Source organism: Aegilops tauschii, chromosome 6 (genome assembly GCF_002575655.3).
Source record: "Aegilops tauschii subsp. strangulata cultivar AL8/78 chromosome 6, Aet v6.0, whole genome shotgun sequence".
Lineage (NCBI taxonomy): Eukaryota > Viridiplantae > Streptophyta > Magnoliopsida > Poales > Poaceae > Aegilops > Aegilops tauschii.
The window spans coordinates 5,919,123-5,941,372 of NC_053040.3; the positions used below are offsets into that span (position 1 = coordinate 5,919,123).

The window sequence follows — 22,250 nt, forward strand, 5'->3', positions numbered from 1 at the left end:
AACCGATGGCGACGCGCGGAGCGGCCGAGTGGTTATGAGGTGACCAACCGATGGCCACGCGCGGAGCCGCCGAGTGGTTATGAGGTGACCAACCGAGTGGCGACGCGCGGGGCGGCCGAGTGGTTATGAGGTGACCAACCAATGGCGACGCGCGGGGCGGCCGAGTGGTGATGAGGTGACCAACCGAGTGGCGACGCGCTGGGCGGCCGAGTGGTTATGAGGTGACCAACCGAGTGGCGACGCGCCGAGCGGCCGAGTGGTGATGAGGTGACCAACCGAGTGGTGACGCGCTGGGCGGCCGAGTGGTTATGAGGTGACCAACCGAGTGGCGACGCGCGGGGCAGCAGAGTGGTTATAAGGTGACCAACCGAGTGGCGACGCGCTGGGCGGCCGAGTGGTGATGAGGTGACCAACCGTGTGGCGACGCGCTGGGCGGCCGAGTGGTTATGAGGTGACCAACCTATGGCGACACGCTGGGCGACCGAGTAGGTAAGCCGATGAAGATGTGCCCAACTGAACGGCGACGTATGAGGCGGCCGAGCGGGCAAGTTGATGAAGTTGTGCCCAACCGCTTGGCGATGCGCAGGGTGGCCGAGTCAAGCATGTTGTTGAAGTTGTACCCAACCGCTTGACGGTGCACAGGGTGGCCGAGTGGACAAGTTGATGAAGACACGCCCAAGAGGGCAGAGTGACGACGCGTGGGGCGTCCGAGTGTAGTAGATGCGTCCCATGGAGTGACGACGCGCGGGGCGTCCGAGTGATGTAGATGCATCCCGCGGAGTGACGATGCGCGTGGCGTCCGAGTGTAGTAGACGCGTCCCGCAGAGTGACTACGCACGGGGCGTCCGATTGATGTAGACGCATCCCGCGGTCTGGCGACGCGTAGTGCGTCCGAGTGATGCAAATGCATCCCGCGGACTGGCGACGCGCGGTGCGTCCGAGCGGTGAAGATCGTCTTACCGAGTGGAGACGCACCGAGCGGCTGAGTGATGAGGACGTGTCCAACCGAATGATTGTTGTACCGAAACGTTTGTGTCTGACTGCCGCAGTGGTCTGTTAACCATCCGAGTTAATTCGTCCGAGCATGCGTGCGAATTATCCGAGTGGACGGTTGTTCCAGCGAGTTTAGTTCCGTCCGAGCACTTGTAGAAAAAGGGCCTATTGTCCCGGTTCATGAGGGCCTTCTGTCCCGGTTTTTGAACCGGGACTAAAAGGTCGTTACTAATGCCCTTGGCCTTTAGTTCCGGTTCTTACATGAACCGGGACAGATAGTCCTCCACGTGGCCACTACGGCCAGCCCAGGCAGGGGGGCCTTTGGTCCCGGTTGGTGACACCAACCGGGACCAATAGGCATCCACGCGTCAGCATTTCAGGGGCTGGGGGTTTTGTTTTTTTAAAGGGGTTGGGGGTTGAGGGGGGTTTGGGGGGTTAATTTAGGTGTTTGTGTTAGCTAGCTAATTAATAGAGAGAAGTGTCCTCTCTTATCTCCGTGCTTGGTCGACGCTACGTACTATACGTATAGAGAGGACTAGACACGCTAGCTAGCTAGTAAGCAAATGAAGGAAACAGAAGATCGTCATGAACATATGCATACAGAGAGAAGTGATATCGAACACCTCTCCTTCTCTGAGAGATTGGTCGAACAACAAGTTCTCGTATATCTATCTGACGCCACTGGCTACATATATACAATATAATTATCTCTTACAATATAATCTCCTAATTCCAAATGAACTCAGGGTCCACATTGTATTCTCCGCCTTTAGCGATCACGTGGTCAATAAAGAATGCCGCCAATTCCTCTTAAATTGCTCGCATACGATCTGGTGGTAGGAGTTCATCCCGCATCCGAAATATCTAATTTGAAGAAGGGGGTCAATACATATATATGAATAAATGATACTAAACACAAATGATGGTAATAAAATAAAATTGTGAATATTATTATTTACGCACTTCATATTGTTTGTCAGAGTAGCCCCGCTCACAGGTTGTGTGGCGGATGGACTCGCAAATGTAGTATCCACAGTAATCATTCCCTTGTTCCTGCTACAACCACTTTACAATGAATATAGGTCAATCAAACTGATAATTAGCAAGCATGCTAAATGGTATTAATGAAACTAGCGCTTGAATCACTAGGAGATGCGTGGAACATGCTACTATAGTACTTACTTTCGGGTATCTAAATTGCAGCTTCTTCGGCAGTCCCGGAGTTTTTGAGGTGAATTTTTTCCAAACCCTGCCAGACAAAGAAAACAATTACTTGATATCAGGAAATGAACAAAGTTGCCGATATGGTGCGATAATGATCGATTTAACTTACTTCTCTAGAATTTCAGTCAAGTCCGCATACTCCTTGGGATCTTTTTGTCTCAAGTCTAAGATGGTTACTAGTCCCTGCTCAAGCTTAATCTCTAGGAGAATATAGTGGTACCTGCGCAAGCATGCATAACTCATCAATTACATTACTATAAAATCAACTAATAAGGGATGCACAAGACAGTAACACTCACTTGACTTCGTAAGGGAAGAGTATTATAGCTTTGTTTTGATTTAATACAAACGATTGTAGCAGCTTGGCCTCGGTATCTCTGGCCTGAAATTTAACCATATATGCATCTATGAGATTTGTGTTAATGAACCCAATATCACCGACTTGTCTTTTCTTCAATTCAGCGATCTTCAATCAGCATAATATGATGAGGATAATTAAAAATACATGCAATGAAAATGCTGACCTATATATAGAGACTTAATTAATGACAGAAGTAGTACTACTTACAGGCAGTAGCAAGTGACCATTAATTTATCGAGGGCCTTTAGATTGAAAAACGCGAAGAACTCCTCAAATGGAACATTCAACAGTTCAATTCCAACGAGGTCATGCTCCTCTCTAACTCTCAGCGTCAAAATATTCCTCCCCTCAGACTCTCTGCAGGTTTTCATGTACCAATCATGGAATCTTCGCATCATCGTTGTTAGAGATCTTTCATCTTTGACGAGAGGCTTCCCGTACACATATCTGTGTTCGTCCACCTCCAAGAAATCATAATGTACATCGTCGGGCAGGTAATCTCCAGGATTGTTATAACCGGGCACCATCCTGCCCGGATCATTAGCGACGATATCGCTAGACACCTGGAGCGGGGGGAGCGATTGGTTCGCTTGTTCGCCGAGCTGGGCAATTTTTTCCCAGCTCGTCGTTCTGCTAACCTTTGATCACTGACAGTACTTCCCGATCGCTCCGCTTCGATAAATGACTTTTCAATAATGCGCTCATAGTTGCCTTTCGGCGGAGACTTTGGTGGTTTCTTCAGGGCAGCCAGAGTACGCTTCACTTTCACCGGATCTATCTTCTCCGCCGGAGGTGGATGTTTCTGTGCTTTCACCCCTTCAAAGAAGTTCTTCACTTCGGCTCGCACGATCTTTGTGTTTTCCTCCAGGCTCCTCTCGTATGGTAACTTCTCTTGAGCCTTCAGAGAAGGACCGAATCTGTATTGCCTCCCGCCTCTGGCTGTACTGCTAGACGAAGGAGCAGACGGAGCGGCTGCGGCTGTCTTTCCTTTCTTACGAGGCGGAGGAGAAGGACGACGCGCCGGAGCAGCCGGAGCGGCGGCGGGTCTCTTCCGCCCTTGTTGACGAGGCGGAGAAGGAGGAGGCTGGCTGCTCGGGCGCGCCGGCGCAGGCGGAGAAGGAGGCAGAGTGCCGCCACGCGCCGGAGAAGGAGGCTGAGTGCCCTGATCACTCGCCGGAGGAGGAGGCGGAGGAGGAGGCGGAGTACCCTGACTCGCCAGAGGAGGAGGAGGAGGCGGAGGCGTCCAGTTCGGAAGGTTGATGAACTCCTTCCTCCATAGGCATGGAGTCTTCAGAGCCGAACCCAGCCGAATCTCCCCTTCACCCGTAGGGTGGTCAAGCTGGAGGTCCTCAAATCCGTCCGTTATTTCATCCACCATCACCCTAGCATATCGTTGTGGAATCGACCGGCAGTGGTAGGTTGCGCCAGGTTCAGTAGGTAAAACAGAGCCAACAGCCGCCTTGACTTTCAAATTCATCCATTGCGTCATAAGGTGGCAATGTTGAGACTCTGTGATAGCATCCACCGTGTAGCTAGCTGGAGCCGTGAAGACAGGCTCCAGCTGAAGCTGCTCGGTGGCAGCCACGCCGCTTCTCCGCTGAGATGGCGGGGTAGCTTTAGGGGAAGCTTCGGCAGGTCATTTGCTGCGATTTGCTTCTCGTTCCTCTAGCCCTTGTACACTTGCATGCATCGCGTGCAGTTGGCTATGCTCCACTTTCTTCCTCCTCTCCTGGCATTTGTAACCCCCTGCGTCCGGAAACCTAGCCTTCCACAGGACGGAGCCTGGCGTGCCTCTTGTCCGTCCAGGGTGCTCAGGATTCCCGAGGGCCATTGTGAGCTTATCCTTCTCTCTGTCTGGAACGAACGTCCCTTGCTGCGCTGCGTTAATATAGTGCTGAAGCTTCGTGACGGGTATTCGCAGTTGCTTGTCCGTCCAAACGCACTTCCCTGTTACAGGGTTCAAGGTTCCGCCAACCCCGATGAACCAAGTCCGCCAACGGTCTGGCCAGTTCAATGTCTCTGGTTCGACCCCTTTAGCAATCAGGTCATTCTCAGCCTTGTTCCACAAAGGTCGGGCTTTGAGGTGATGCTTCTTCTTCGCAGCATTTTTCTTGTTTGTCGCTAACATCTTCTTACTCTTGTCCGATGTCTTGTGGGCCACAAATGCGGGCCAGTGATCTCTGATCTTCTCATACTTTCCTTTGAACTCTGGTGTCTTTTCTTGGTCGACAAACGATGTTTTCAGCTCATTCTTCCACCTCCTGAATAGTTCTTCCATCTTCTTAAGAGCATGAGACTTGATCAATTGCTCTTTAACTGGCTTCTCCGGATCCTCCTCTGGAGGTAGGGTGAAATTTGCCTTAAGCGTTTTCCAAAGATCTTCTTTCTGCATATCGGAGACATAAGACACCTCAGGGTCTTCATTCTTAGGCTTTAACCATTGGTGGATACTGATCGGGATCTTGTCCCTAACAAGAACCCCACACTGAGCAGAAAATCCATCGTTTGTCCAGATGGGTTCAATCGGCTGGCCATCGCGCGCGATTTCTGTGATCTCAAACCTTTCATCCAAGCGCAACGTTTTCTTCGGGCCTCGTCTCCTTACCGAAGTTGTGCTCGATCCGGAGGGCTAGAAAAAAGAATAAAGACGAGAGTTAATTAATATGTGTACATACAAAAACAATGAATGCATCAAAAAACATCTAGAAAACATCTAAAAACATCAATAAAAACATGTACAAAACATCCGCCCCGTGCACCGCGCAGGGGCGGACGGGCACGGCGGAGGGGCCGGCGCCAGCGCCGGCGGGGCGGGGCGCAGGGGCGCGGGACAGGGGAGGGGCGCGGGAGCAAGCTGGTGCTCACAGGGGGCGGCAGGGCACGGTAGAGCAGGGGCGACGCTGACGGCAGAAGGCAGCGACGGCGACTCAGAGGAGCAGGCCGGGGCGTCGGGGCAGAGGGCGAAAACGGCAGCGGCGGCGACGTTGAGCAGCCTAACAGCGTCGGTGGCGGCGGTGACGACGACGTCGAGCAGCCTGACGGCGTCGGTGGCGGCGGCAACGGCAACGTGAAGTAGGGGCGTCGGGCGGCGACGGCGAGGAGGAGCAGGGGCGTCGGGGGAGAAGAAGTGAATGATTTGGTCGAAACTGCTAAGTGTTTTCTTATATATCCAGGGCATTGGTACCGGTTCGTGCCAACAACCGGGACCAATGCCCCCTTTAGTCCCGGTTGTGCCACCAACGGGCACCAAAGGTCTCTTTTCAGCAGCCCAAAGGGAGGGAAGAAGAGGCCTTTGGTCCCGGTTGGTGGCTCCAACCGGGACTAAAGGGGGGCATTGGTACCGGTTGGTGCCACGAACCGGTACCAATGCACCCATTTAGTCCCGGTTGGTGCCACCAACCGGGACCACAGGCCTTGCACTGGCGCGGTGCGGTGGGATGTTTAGTCCCACCTCGCTAGCCGAGGAGCGACTGGACCTGTTTATAAGCCCTGCCCCGCCATCTCCATTGAACTCCTCTGAACTACAGGCCTATGGGCCTAATCTCGCACTGCTATGCCCGTGGTCCTGCTGGGCCTTCTGCGGGCCTGAATCCTGGGCCATGGATGGGTTTCTAGTCGTATTCAGGCCGTGGTGGCCAAGTAGGTGGCATTTTTTTATTTTTTCCCACTTTTTTGGTTTTCTTTTTTGCTTTATTTATTTTGTTTTGTTTCTACTTACAACAAAATAATTATTTATTTTATTTTATTTTGTTTATAATTACTTATTTATTTTATGATAATTCTTTTTGCTATTAAAGTTTCTAACAAAAAAAGTTCTTTATGAAAATTATTTTTGCTTTTAATGATTTTGAACAGAAAATACTTTGATAATTTTAGTTTCATAGATTTTATTTATGTTATTAAAGTTTATTTTATTTTATTTTGTTTTGTTTCTACTTATATTTTTTTTAAGTTTATATTATTTTGTTTCAACTTACTTATTTATTTTATTTTATGAATATTCTTTTTGCTATTAAAGTTTATAACAAAAAAGTTATTTATGAACTCTGAAACAAAGGGATTTCATACGGAAACTCGTCTGTTATAAAGGGATTTCATTTTTGTGATCAGGGTTTCATACGGAAACTCGTCTATTACAAAGGGATTTCATTTTTTTTGAACTTATTTGAACTCCATAGTTTTTCTGTGTTCAAAATGCATCATTCAAAGCCACATCATCAATTTCCAACCCTTTCTGACTTCATTTGTTATTTTTCATGCATTTACTGATTATTTTGAGCTATAAGACAATGAAATTGAAAAGCATTTGAAATGAACTCTGAAAAGGTTGAAAGTTGGCATGGTATCATCATTTCACCCACATAGCATGTGCAAGAAAGTAGAGAGGGTTACGGCAAAAACTGGATGCACTTCGTGTACAAAACGGACAATCTCTTTCGAAGTATCAGGATTTTATACGGAAACTCGTCTGTTACAAAGGGATTTTATTTTTTTGAACTTATTTGAACTCCATAGTTTTTCTGTGTTCAAAATGCACCATTCAAAGCCACATCATCAATTTCCAACCCCTTCTGACTTCATTTGTTATTTTTCATGCATTTACTGATTATTTTGAGCCATAAGACCATGAAATTGAAAAGCATTTGAAATGAACTCATGAATAGATAAGTGACCAAATTAATAGAAGTTCATCATCACATTAAAACCAAAGTACATACATAGTTCTCATTGAACAACATATAGCTCTCCAGAGCATCTAATTAAACCATACATTGAAATCATGTAAAACATTTCAATGCAACAACAAATGCGATCATAATCGCAACCAAGGTAACAACTGATCCAACTGCATAATGATACCAAGCCTCGGTATGAATGGCATATTTTCTAATCTTTGTAATCTTCAACCGCATTGCATCAATCTTGATCTTGTGATAATCGACGACATCCGCAACATGCAACTCCAATATCATCTTCTCCTCCACAATTTTTTTATTTTTTCCTTCAAGTAATTGTTTTCTTCTTCAACTAAATTTAACCTCTCGACAATAGGGTCGGTTGGAATTTCCGGTTCAACCACCTCCTAGATAAATAAAACCTATGTCACGTTGGTCGGTCGGCATAATTGTCATAAACAATAAATGATCCAAATAGTTATCATAAGATAATATATACCACATCCAAATCATAGACAGGACGAGGGCCGACGGGGGCGGATACCAAAACCATCGCACTATATAATATCAAGGAATAATAAAAGTAAGAAAATTAGACTAGTATCTATCTGAAGTAAGAAAATTTTTTCTTTCAGAAAGAAGATAAGAACAAGAGGCTCACCACGGTGGTGCCGGCGACGAGATCGGCGCGGGCAATCGACGGCGGTGAAGACGGAGACGGGACGTGACGGACCACTAAACCTAGACAAATCTCGGGAAAATGGAGCTCGGAGGTCGAGTTTCGAGAGAAGAAAGATTAACTAGTGTGGCTCAGACATTTCATCGAACACCTCATGTGCATAGGAGGTGAGCTAGAGAGCACCCAAATGCCCTCCCCTCGCCGGCTGTGGAGTGCTCTGTCGTGGCGATGGAGTATATATAGGCAACTAATTTGTCCCGGTTCGTGGCTATCACCGGGACCAAAGCTCCACCTTCTGTCCCGGTTCTAGCCACGAACCGGGACCAATGGTTGTGGGCCAGGAGTGAGGCCCATTGATCCCGGTTCGTGCCTAGAACCGAGACAAATGGTTCCCCACGAACCGGGACCAATGCCCACGAGGCCCCGGCCGGCCCCTTGGGCTAACGAACCGGGACGAATGCCCCATGGGTCCCGGTTTGTGACTGAACCGGGACTAATGGGCTTGTCCTGCCTGAACCAAAGCCCTGTTTTCTACTAGTGCGAGTGAACCTGGGTTAAAAAACAGAGAAGGGAATGTTAAGCTATTGTCGAATAATTTGTGGATTGAATTATAAAATGATCAGCGAGGATAAGATACTCAATCCTCCGCCGAGTGGCTGGGACTTGTTCCCCTGAGTTCGCCGTCATGGAAGCGGAGCGCTGCCAGCCCGCAGAGGGAGGAGCCGCCACGTGCTCGAGGTGTGTCCAGCCTCCGTGTTCCTGCTGCGTCGGGCCTCGTCGAGCCTATGACTCCAGTAGGGGAATGGGAGTGTCACTGCGGAGGAGCTGATGGCGGAGGGAGGACCGAGTGATCCGTCTGAGTAGGCAGGTTAGCCGCCGGTGTGTACAGTCCATCCGAGCGCAAGATTAGTTCGAGTGAACCAGCGAACCACTCAGTCGGACGCGTCTCCGTGGCACGAAGGCCGCCGTCGATCAGATGATTGGGCGGAGGAATCCCATGCGTTTGCGCTGCGTCTCGCCGCTCGAGGAGCGGGACCGCCGGTCGGGGCCACAAGCAAGACAAAGAAGACGTTCGGATGCATTTATGGAGTTGCCCACGTCCTGGGCCTGTACACGCATGCAGGAGGCGCTAATTAGTGGTAATTAAGCGAGAGGCGTTACCGTTCGCGCAGGTGAAGGAGGTTTCCTTTTCCGACGGCCATTCACTGTATGCAGTTTTATAGCTCCGCCGTGGGGTTCCGCGGACCTGATTCTTGCGGCCCCGGAAGGCGTCGAACTCGCCGGGAACGGGACCGTCGGGAGCAGCGGAGAACAGCTCGGAGAGGGTGACGTGGAGTCATGGACCCGGCCGGCGTCGCGGTCGCCGAGGGCGCAGTCGACGCGGAGCAGCACGTCTACGAGCACCACGACACCGGGTGGGCGCGATGACCCTGAGCCTAGCGTTCCAGGTCGGGCGATCGCATTGAAGGAGTTGTCAACGTCCAATGCATTGATGGAGTTGCCCCCACGTTCAGGATCTGCATGCAAACGCAAATGGCGTCAGTGCTAATTAATCCGGAATTGAAACATAGGAGGAGAGTTGTGGAGGCAGGCTGGAGTCTGGAGAGCTCCGCTGCAGTGGAACTGCCGGTCAGGCCAGAATCGGTCGGCAGCCAAGAGGTGGCGCTGAGGAGGATGAGCGGCTGGCCGCAGCCTAGGCGCCGGAGATGCGGGCCGGCACAACCAAGAGCGAGGCCGACGCGAGCACTGCTGGCTGTGTTTCAGTGCTCGGGGAGCCGGAGCCATGCGCTGGTCCGAGTAGCGCTTCGATGACTGCGGAGCTGGGCCTAGTGCCGGCTGCCGGGCCTTGTCGCCCGAGGAGCCGGGTCGACTGCCAGTCGTCTTGCTCCACCGGCCGAGGGACGAGGCTGAGCATTAGCGGCTGTGCGTATGTGGGCGCTCGGCGACGCATCACAGATGAGGCCGGAGATGATGACGGGCAGACCGCAACGCTTCTCCGTCTGGGAGCCAAGACACCAATCGGAACAAAGGGAGGCGTCCTTTTGTATGAGCTCGTGTGCATACATAAGAAGAACAAACAATTGTTAGATTAATGGTTGATTGTAAAGAGGACAAGATGAGATAAGCTACTTCCTGATCCTTTCATATGATGAGGAGCATTTTGTCCTCCTGTAGATGGAGTGATGGTTGGGACTCCGATGTCAAAATTTGTAGAAAAACCATTTGCGCCATGGTTCGATAGATGCCATGCCCCACGGTGGGCGCCAACTGTCGTGGGAACGATTCCGACAATAAGAGACGGGTAGGATAAAGAAGCATGATCTATCGAGATGCAAATGGGTGACACAGTGGTTTTAGCGAGTTCGGGCCTCTCACGGTGGAGATAACAACCCTACGTCTCGTGCTCCGGAGAGGCTTTGTTTTATCTGTATATGTATCCGGAGATTACAATGTATGAGAGAAGGGAACGGATCCCATGCCTGAGCTAAGTCCTGAGACTAATGGCGAAACGAGAGAGAGGTGGAAGAAAGAGCCCCCCAAGTCTAGTGGTGGGGGTGGCTTCTATAGAGTGCGCCACCCCCTCACCTCCTATGTTACAAAGTGGGGGCGTTAATGCCATAACTCAGCCTACTACTAAGATGATGCTTCAAGTGCCTTGTCGACTGCTGGTCTTCGCATATCCGAGTGAGATCAGGTGCTCCGAGTGGAATGAGTTGGTCGAGTGGGGTGCTATGCTCCGAGTGGTTGTTGTCGTCCGAGTGACTTGATGGTCATCCGAGTGGATAGTATGTATGTATGAAATTTATCTGGACCCGCATGTTGTGTGGACCCATGCTTTATGATATTTCGACCCTTCGTGGGCCTACCTGTTATGTGTATCCCCAACACCGCCAGCCACCTGTGTGCAAAGCACGTCGGTAGAACCGGTCTCATGAACGTGGTCATGTAATGTTTGTCCGGGCCGCTTGATCCAACAATACCGCCGAATCAAAGTAAGACGTTGGTGGTAAGCAGTATGACTATTATCGCCCACAACTCTTTGTGTTCTACTCATGCATATCATCTACGCATAAACCTGTCTCTGATGCCACTGTTGGGGAACGTAGCATGCAATTTTAAAATTTTCCTACGATCACGCAAGATCAATCTAGGAGATGCACAGCAACGAGAGTGGAAGAGTATGTCCATGTACCCTCGTAGACCGAAAGCGGAAGCGTTAGTTTAACGCGGTTGATGTAGTCAAACGTCTTCATGATTCAACCGACCTAGTACCGAACGTACGGCACCTCCGAGTTCCGCACACGTTCAGCTCGATGATGTCCCTCGAACTCTTGATCCAGCAGAGGGTCGAGGGAGAGTGCCGTCAGCACGACGGCGTGGTGACGGTGATGGTGATGTGATCCGCGCACTACTAGGAAAGGGCTATAGATGGAATGGCCACTAATGGCGCACCAGACATGTGGTGCGCCATTGCTATGTAGCAGTGGCGCACCATGTGCTGGTGCGCCATTGCTATGTAGCAGTGGCGCACCATGTGCTGGTGCGCCATTAGTAACAATTTTTTTTCCAGACATACTAATGGCGCACCAGGGCACAGTGCGCCATTACTAGTTCTAACTAGTAATGGCGCACCAGCCACATAGTGCGCCACTACAATATTTTTTTTATTTTTTACTTTTTTGCAAAACTACTAATGGCGCACCTGGGGACAGTGCGCCATTACTAGTTTAAGCTAGTAATGGCGCACTGTTCCACGGTGCGCCATTAGTGTCTTTTTTTTGGTTTCTTTTTGCAAAACTACTAATGGCGCATTAGGTGGTGGTGCGCCATTAGTAACCTGGGACGAGCTAGATATTTTGGACAGCCACACCTACCCACTCACTTTCCCCACTTCATTCTCTCCTCCTCCTCCTCGAAGCTTGTCTCGGCTGCCTCCTCCTCCTCACCTCATTTGCACCATAAATTCATCCAAATTAAGTGGTTAAACCCCCTTTTTTTGGTAGGTAAGTAAGGGGGAAGCTATCTTTATGTTGTTCTCCCTCCAACAACGTGCACATGCACCTTTTATGTCCTAGCTAGATCTATGTATGTTTGTGGTGTTGCATATGTTTGTGGTGTTGCATATATGTTTGTGTTTGCAGGTACCTGTATTTGAAATGCGGTAGTTGCCAATATTTTGCCGGAATGTTGATTCATTTCCGTTTCGGCGAGAATTTTGGCACTATGCATTCTTTTTGGTCCTATTTTTAGGGAAAGTCATGCCAAATTTTTTCTTGGTTCTAAAATATCGTTTTGCTCTACCCCGCATGCGACCATGGTCCGCACGATGACCGAAGGCATCATGAATAGGTTTTTGAGCTCCGCGAAGGCCGAGATGCTTGAAAAGAACGAGACGGAGATAAGATGTCCGTGTCGAAGATGCAAGCTGAAGAGCCTTATTGCGGACCCGGATTCCGGGCAGGTGCGGGACTACCTGCTCTTGCGTGGTTTCATGGATGGCTATCGGTGGCAAGGTGATGAAGATGACTATGAAGTCGTCCATGGGGGTCGGGCAAGAAATGAGGATGGGCAGCAAGACAACCACCGCGGCTCGGGCGGGCGAGAAGACGAAGAATCTCCAGGACATGATCACGACGGTGATGCTGTACACAATCATCATGTAGAAGATGCCGGACATGATGATGAGGAAGATGCGGGAGCAGACGAAGGGCATGATCATGAAGATGAAGATGCCGGCGGAGCAGACGACGATGGACCATCGATGGGCTGGGTGCAGGACCCTCATATTCAAGAGCTGCTTCTCAAGCAGACGGATAACGCAAGAGCTGCCGCCCGAGAGAAAGCCAAGCTGGATCAACTGGAGATAGACGCGGTTACTCCATTGTATGAAGGACGCAGGCCCGAGGATACCCGCCTGAAAGTAACGCTCATGGCTCTGGAGATGAAGGTAAAACACAAAATGACCGACGCGTGCTTCGACGAGAACATGTCATTCTGGCACGAACGTCTTCCCAAGGGGAACAAGTGCCCGACCAGTTTCGAGGAGGCGAAGAAAATCGTGTGTCCTCTGGATTTACCGCACGTGAAATACCATGTGTGCATGAACAATTGCATCATTTATCGGGACGAGCACGCGGAGTCTACCATATGTCCGGTGTGCGGCGTCACTCGATACAAGAAGAGGAAGAAAGCTCCTCGAAAAGTGGTGTGGTACTCTCCGACCACTCCTCGTCTGCAGCGGTATTTCACGGAACCTAAGGTAGCAAAGCTCCTGCGTTGGCACGCGGATAGGGAGGAGAAGAAGCGAGAAGATGACGCAAATGATCCGGAGATAAATAAAAAAGACAAGATGCTGAGTCACCCTAAGGATGGGAGCCAGTGGCAAGCGTTGAACTTCGAACACCCAGAATTTGGGAACGATCCAAGGAACATCGTGCTGGGCGCGAGCACCGATGGAGTCAATCCGTTTGGCAGCCAGAGAAGCACACAAAGCACCTGGCCTGTGTTTGTGTGGATGTACAACCTTCCCCCCTGGTTGTGCATGAAGAGGAAGTACATTCACATGAGTATGCTAATTGAAGGGCTGAAACAACTAGGGAACGACATCAATCTGTATCTGGGGCTGCTGAAAGAGGAGCTAGACACGCTGTGGAAAACGCCAGCCAATACGTGGGACGCCGCAGAGAAAGAATATTTCCCTATGAGAGCCGCACTCCTCACGACGGTGCACGACTATCTCGGTTACGGATATCTCGCGGGGCAGGTGGTCCACGGATTTTCTGAATGCGTCAGGTGCATGGATGACACAACGTATCGCCAGCTAGATAGAGATCCCGGGTCTTCGAAAACCGTGTTCATGGGACATCGAAGGTGGCTTCGCGATGATGACCCGTGGAGGAAACGCAAGGATCTGTTCGATGGTGAAACCGAACCCCGAAGACGCCCGCGTACGAGGAGCGGCGAGGAAATAGATGAGTTGTTGAAAAATTGGAAAGATTGCCCACTGCCGGGAAAGAAGCGAAAGCTTAAGGCGCCAGAGCCACTGCTGAAGGTATGGAAAACGAGGTCTGTTTTCTGGGACTTGCCGTACGGGAAGATCCACCGTGTGCCTCACAGCCTTGATGTCATGCATATCACGTTCGCGAGAGGCTGCTTGGTACCCTGCTCAACATGCCAGAGAGGACCAAAGATGGGCCGAAAGCAAGGGCAGACTTGAAATCAATGGGCATCAGGGAGGAGCTTCACGCTAATGATGATGATGATGATGAGGCGAAGCAGGACACGGAAAGTCGTTGCAAAGGCAAAAAGGCGAAGAAGACCGGAAATGACTTCCCTCCCGCGTGCTTCACTCTAAGTCAGGAGGAGATCGATCAGTTTTTCACCTGCCTCGTAGGAGTAAAACTTCCTTACGGTTACGCGGGGAAGATAAGCAGATACCTAGACTCAGCGAAGCAGAAGTTCAGCGGGATGAAGTCTCACGACTGTCACGTGCTGATGACGCAGATACTTCCAGTTGCAATCCGTGGGATCATGGACGCGCACGTCCGTGAAACGCTATTTGGCCTATGCAAATTTTTTGACGTCATCTCTTGGAAGTCGGTTGGCGTGAGGCAACTCAGAAGGCTACAGGAAGAGATCGTGGTGATACTATGCGATCTTGAGATGTACTTCCCGCCCGCATTCTTCGACGTTATGGTGCATCTGTTGGTCCATATCGTGGAGGATATCATCCAACTCGGGCCGACGTTCCTGCACAGCATGATGCCGTTCGAAAGGATGAATGGTGTAATCAAAGGATACGTTTGCAACATGTCACGTCCAGAGGGAAGCATAGCCAGGGGCTTTCTGACCGAAGAGTGCATCTCCTACTGCACGAATTATCTAGGCATCGAGAACCCCGTTGGTCTGCCCGTCAACAGGCACCTCGGCAGGCTCGCTGGATGGGGTCACCGTGAGGGTCGCCACGAAATGCATGTCGACTTCGATGGTCGACTCGCCGACTTTGAAAGAGCAAACCTAGTCGCGCTACAACACATAGACGTGGTCGATCCTTGGGTGGTAGAGCACAAAACGTTTATTGAGAAGACGTACAATGACCGAGGCCAACAGAGGACGGACGGAGATATAATCAAAGAGCACAACTCATGTTTCACGCGTTGGTTCAAGCAGAAGCTTCTGTCGTACCCTTTACATGACGATTCTTCCGCGGAAGAACAACTCATATTCGCCTTGTCACAGGGCGCCGAGCACAACCTGATGACGTATGAGGCGTACGATATCTACGGTTACACATTCTACACCAAGGACAAGGACATGAAGAGCGATGGTTATCAGAACTCCGGGGTAACGATGGAATCCTACACCGGTAACGACAAGGACAGATAATACGGAAGGATCGAGGAGATCTGGGAGCTGAGCTACGCTGGAGAGAAGGTCCCGATGTTCCGTGTCAGATGGGCCAAGAGCGTCATAAAAGAAGACCGGTATTTCACCACCATGGTTATACCCGAAGCCAAATCCAAGACCGCAGGCACGAACGTCACCGCGAAAAATGATCCATGGGTACTGGCTTCCCAAGTGGACCAATGCTTCTTCATTACCGACCCGCCAAAGCCCAGTCGTGTTGTCGTGAGGAGAGACAAAAGGAAGATCATCGGAATGGATGGAGTCGCCAATGAGCAAGACTTCGACAAGTACGGCGACCCGAAGATGGAACATGACGACGACGATGAAGTATCAGCATACACCACAAGAAGAAGCAGGACCACCCTACCTAAAGGACGTCCGTCAAGAGAAGAACTCCATTTACGAAAAATAAGGGCAAGAAGATTGTGAACAGATAGCTAGCTAAGATCGATTATATTTAAATTGTAGTCTTCATTTCTCGATTGTATTTCATGGGCACTTTTTGAACTCATGAATGTTTTTAAATTTCAGGGACACTCGATCTCGATCCCCCTCCATCTCGATCGCTATCCCAACTCGCCAGATCCGGTCCCCCTCGCCGCCGAGCACCCGCCGCACCATCTCCCCCGCTCCACCGGCCGCCGCCGCCGACCACCCGCATCCTCCCCCACTCCACCGCCGCCGACGACCCACCGCACCCTCCCCCGCTCCACCGCCGCCGAGCACCCCCCCACCCTCTCCCCCGCACCCTCCCCGGCCCGCTCCACCGTCACAAATGAATGCAACTAAAATTGCAAAAAAAAAACAAACTCGATTATATTTTCAAATAACAAATTTGATGATATTTTCAAATAATAAATTTGATGATATTTTCAAATAATAAATTTGTTGATATTTTTTTTAAAAATATTACTGTTTTTATAAAAAAAATTACTGTTATGATTTAAACAAGTTTGAACATATTTAAACACAAATAAATATCAAACAACATTTTAAATGCATAAAAACAAAAATTGGGAGCCTAGGAATCGAACCCAGGACCTCCTAGTGTGTGTGCTGCGTGCTGACCAATCGGGCTAGTGGTCATGTTCTGATGGAATATAACCTGACCAGTCGGGCTAGTAATTTCTAATGGCGCACAAGGGTGAGGTGCGCCATTGCTATCGCCGTACTTATGGCGCACTTGGGGGAGGTGCGCCATTGCTAACCCTCCCCCACTCCACCTATTCCCCTCGCACTGTGGCCTCCCTATCTCCCTCGCCAGATCCCCCACTCGACCCCAACCGTACGCCGCCGCCCCCTTGCTCCGCCCCCTCCGTCCGCCGCGCCAGCACGCCGTCGGCGACGCCGCCGCCGCTGTGGTCTTGCGCTGCCCCGACGCCGCCGCCCCGACCCCCGCGGGACTCCACCCCCGCCGCCCCCGCGCCCCCCGAACAAGATCGGCCGAGCGCTCCTCTCCTCTCCTCCTCCCTCCGACGAGCGAGGGCCTCCTCCGGCCCCTACAGCAGCCGGTGAGCACAGCCCCGACGTGCCCACACCCCGCCTGCCCCTGCCGTCCTCCGCCACCGGTCACCTCCGCAGCAGCCAGCGAGCCAAGACGGTGCCGTGACCCTCGCCGCCACCTCGCGCCGTCTCTTCCTGCGCGTGGCCAGCGGCTGCTCTCCTTCGACCACGGCCTGGGGTGAGCCTCTCTTCCTTGCCTCTATGCTTCTTGTCCATGTCACTGTTCCCTATTCCTCTCTTGTTCATGCTGCTAGTTACACGGATCAATGGATGTTAGATAGATGTATGTATGTTGATGTTAGTTAGGTATATGATGCTTGATGGATGGATGGATGAGTTGTGCTAGTTGCTTGCTAGATGGATGGATAGTAGTTTGGTTCTATTTTTGCTGTTGTTTGGTTCTGAAGATGAGTAGCAAGTATAGTAGGAAGATGATGCATAGTAGTTTGATGTTGTTGTAGTAGTTGTAGTTGTAGATACAGTAGCAGTATCATGTGCTACAGTAACAAGTGTCATGTTGTTGTATTAGATACAGTAGCAGTATCATGTGCTGCTGAAGATGAGTAGTTGTAGGAAGATGATGCCCTAATGGAAGTGACATGAGTATTTGGCCTGCCCATCATGTTTGTTGGTTGTTTGCTGTCATGTTGTTATTACTTCCATTAGGGCATCTGTTGGTTCATTAATCTTAAGCCCATTATTCCATGGAATAGCTGAACTATAATACTATTATTCATTTATGATAGTTTGTGAGATACAAAAATAGATAAATTTAAGTTTGTAATGGCTAACAGCCAGACATGTGAATCTGTTCTAGATACTCCTTTTCCCTTTTCTTAGAATCATCATATACAAATTAGAACCTTTCTAACATCTGCATATTTCAGGTTTCCGAGGAGGTAAAGGAAGTGAAGTCCAGACAGTGCAGCAGCAGCAACACCTCCAAGGTGAGAAATATGTTCCTATTTATCTTTTTTTGCTCAAGTTCTTCAGCACATCATATAATATAGAGAAGTGCAGATCAAGTGGTGCAATCATATACATCTGGCCACTTAAGTCATCTTCCCTTTAAGCAGAGTGATGCCTTTCGAATGTCACACAATAATGTTTGTTGCAAGAACATTCTGCTCTTAGTGTTCATTTGTTTACAAAGATCCTGCTTATATATACTGATGATGAGTCTTGTTGAAACCTTACATATGTTGGTTCCTGCTTATTTGCTCCAATGGCACAAACTTGAGCTGCTAGCATAAAAAGTGTTGCAGGCGACAGACAGTGAGGAGCTACTGTAAAAAAATCAGTTATGGCATCTAGAATTATGTCAGTTTTGTTTTGTAACTAGAAGACCAAAGTGTTAGGAATTCTATCCAAACTGTAGTTTTCAGTATTCTGTCCAAACTGAAAACTGTTAAAAAGACCATGTGTTTTTTGGTCAAAATCTGCATGTAAAACTGAAATAATCAGTCATAAAGAATATCCTCAAGACCATGTGTTTCTTGGATTTCTGTGATGGAACATTATAAAGCATTGTACTCCAGTGTGTATGAAGGATACAAAAAATTTAGCAACTTCTCTGATTTTATAAAGTTGTTCTTATATGGGTGAAACTTCACTTGTTTTTAGGCTAGTGCAGGGTGTTGCTTTATTGTGATGCCTCTGAATTACTTGTGATCACATTGAGAAAGACTTGCAAAGATGATGATCATCTTTTACAAAAAACAATTTCTGTAAACACGTCAGTAACTTTGCTAGTTTGCTGGGTTTTGTCTCCGACCATTGTGTCGTGATGAATTTGCAGGTACCCCGAGAGGCCCTTGAGTTTGCTGGAATGTCGATTAACTTCCGTTCCGGCAAATTCGGGTACTCCATATGTCCTATTTTCAGCAAAGGTCATGCTGAAATTTTCCTTGAATTTTAGCATGACTTTGCTAAAAATAGGACATATGGGGTACTTGCGACTAATGCATGGGCCGGGGTATCTTAGTACTTAGTTAAGTAGGATCAACTGCCCCGCCATTCTTGCTGCATTAAACCATAGGTGGCAATAGAGCCAAGTGATTAGGCCCAACTTAGAATTCTCCTTAGCATCGATAAACCCTAGATGATAAACCCAACATAGGTGGCAATAGAGCCAAGTGATTAGTGCCAAGTGATTAGGCCCAACCTAGGGTGCCTCGGCATCGATAAACCCTAAATGATGAAAACTTAACTTAGCATTTAGGGTGCCTCGGCGTCGACAAACCCTAAATGATGAAACCTTGGCTTCTATAGGGTGCCTCGGTGTCGATGAGAACCTAAATGATGTACGCTTAGGCTTTTAGGGTGCCTCGGCGTCGACAAACCCTAAATGATAAAAGCTTAGCTTTTAGGATGCCTCGGTGTCGACAAACCCTAAATGATGAGACCATGATCTTGTTCCTTGACAATAACCAACTTTTTGACCAAACTTTTTTCCTATTTAGAGCGAAACATGGCCCACAACGATGAGGCCGGCGGTTCGGGCGGCAAGCAATTCTGGGAGCTGTCCCAGGAGATGGAGGAAGAACCTCACCGCTATGAGGACGCCGCGGAAGACACCGATCCTGACTACACAACCCCTAGTGGCGTCGGGGATGACACCACTGATGGTGCCGCCGAGGATGCCACCACTGATGATGGCGGCGCACGCACAGATGGCAGCCAACCGAAGAGGCAACGGAAGGACCGGCGCCCGAACGTGCTCGGCACCGTCAAGGAGGAATTTACTAAAGTGAACTCCGACGGGCATCCAACGGCGCCCAAACATGTAGTCAAGGGGTACTCGGTTCAGCTCGGGTGCATTCTCCAGAGCACCGTCTCGATCAACACCGAGAACCAAAGGCATAAGGACCGAGGGAATTTGCGCAGCCTCCTCTTCACGAAGCTGCACGAACGATACAAGTTCCCCGCTGAGTTTGCAAACACACGCCTCTCAGGGAATAAAGTGAACAGTGCCGCCCTCACGAGGATGAGCACGGCCCTGTCTACATGGAGAAGCACGGTGAAGGCAATGATTGAAAAAGGTGATAATTATGACAAGATCAAGGCGAAATATCCTTTGATGAGCGAAGATGACTACAAGGAGTTCAAGATCAAGTGCGAGAGCAGCGCAACCTCCGAATCAAGTCAGTGGGGGAAAGAAATGCGGGAGTTGAACTTAGGGGTCCACCAACTCGGTCCCGGCGGTTACAGAGTGGCGGAGCCTATATGGGACAAGGAGGACGCGGAGCGTGCCGAGCAAGGCCTACCGCCCCGCTTCGAGAAATTACGTGACAAGCAGACCAGGAACTTTGTCAGGGCCCGGTACAAGGAGGACCCGGTAACAAAGGAGTTTACCACGGATCCGAAGACCAGGGCGCTTGAGCTTGTTCTGGTAAGGAATACACCCCCGCGTAATTAGCTCCATATGGTTGCATTCTAATTAATGAAGCCAAATTTCTAAATGGTTCACATTCCTTCCGCAGGAGGCTGAAAGCAGTAGCGCGGGGTTGTCTCAGAGCTCCCCTTTTGACACCCCTTTAAATAGGGCGTTGAACGTAATGAAAAACAAGGATAAGCTCAGTAAGCCGTCGTCAGCTGGTCGTGTGGCCGGCAAAGGCTTGTCCATAAAATGGTCGTCATACTATACCGCTGGTGGGCGAAAGGAGAAAAAGACCAGCTCGGAAAGCCAGTCGCGCGAGGTTCAAGAACTCAAGGCACAAGTGGCGTGGATTCCGGAGATTGTCCAAGAGCAAGTGCAACAACAACTGGGAACGGCGCTCACCGCCATTGTGCCTACCTTGATTCAGGGGCTGACGACGTGGATTGCGGGCGGCCAACAGGGGCCTCCCCAGGTTCCCAGCTTCACGGCCAGCAACTCGTACAACGCGCAGGCGGCGCCATTGGTGTCTCCGGCGGAGGCGGTATCCATGTCTCCGGCGCCGGCACGGGCATTGGAGCTTAATGCACCCGGGTGTACGCCGGCCGGCACCTCGCCAGCAAGCGGCCCCTCCGTCAGTTGCACGCGCACGCCCGCCGTTGGCGGTGCCTCGACATTAGCCGAGCTCGACGGCATCATGGTAACTAAGCCTCTCGGCCGATGACTTCATCTCCTTGCCTTTGACTGGGCATCCCTGACGCCCTACATGTTTTCGCAGGGCGCCACCGATGTTCCTTGCACTCTCCTGCACTTCGTGGGCGGCGAGTTGGTCAATGTAGCCAAGGGCAGAATCGTTCAACCGGGCAACCGCGTGTTCCACGGTAATCCGATGCCACCCACCTTGTATAGGTTTGAACTGGTTCGCGTGCTGCCAGGCTGCGACGAGTTGTTACCTCCGATTCGACCCGCTGGGGCTGACGAAGATGATGTGATGACCCTCGGCGCCTATGTAAGCTGGCCCCTGCTTTGGCCGAAGAGCCAGATTCGTTTGGGGGCGGGGGACACCACCCCACAGACAAGACCGCCAGTCGTGCCAGCGCCAAGCCATGGCAAGAACGCCGCAACGCTACCGGACATGCCGGACATCCCTATGGCACAGGATCCAGACATGCATATGGCACAAGATCCGGGCGACGACGACAACGACGGCGGTACATTTTCCAACGTCGATAAGTACTTTGCCGAACATGGGTACGGTGACGAGTTTTGCGGGCCTCCTTCTCAAGAACCCAACCCTGAAAAAGATGACCGCGATCTAGCTGGTACGGCGGAGAAACCCAATTGCAACAGGCGTCGTCTGGCGTTCAGTTCTCAGGAGACGCCTCCAGCTGCCGCCTTCACCGAGCCTCAGATAGCTGAGGTGCCAAATATTATCAGCCCCAACACGCTCAAGAAGGTGTTCTGTGAGCAGAACTCGATCCCATTACAGCAGATCAGGAAGAAGGGACGGAAACGAAAGACTAACAAGGGCGCCAGTGCGAGCCAGCCGGCACCGAGTACGATCCGTGCTCAGGACGGGCCACCTTCACCTAAGGATATCTCGAGGAGGGTGCATGTGGCGGGTAGGCCGATGCTACCGACAAATATGCTCAATGCTGCAACCGGTGCTATGCAGAGTCTGCATGACAGTGTTCTTTCTTTGGAGAAGCGGCGTCTCAGAGAAAATGATGTGGCATACCCAGTTTTCGTGGCCAAGGTGCCAGAGGGCAAGGGCTTTGTGGATAGCGCCGTCGGGGGTATGATCGTCCTGCGGTTTGATGACATCTTTGCTATGCCTAACCTTCATCCGCTGCACTACACCTTCGTTCGGATGTTTTCGCTGAGTATGGAGATGCGGATCATTAGAGACAAGACCCCGGACATTGTGATAGTCGACCCCTTCTACATGCGTGCCAAGATCTTGGGCAACGCTGGGGACCGGCAAGTCGCGAGTTCACACCTCGAAGGCGTCATTCTGGCAAACCCAGATAA

At 50.4% G+C, this 22,250-nt stretch overlaps 1 pseudogene; it reads right to left on the minus strand.

Moving 5' to 3' along the window:
* Positions 1–2,322: 2,322 nt before the first annotated feature.
* LOC141025657 (uncharacterized) overlaps positions 2,323–22,250 on the minus strand; it is a 55,601-nt pseudogene continuing 35,673 nt past the window's right edge.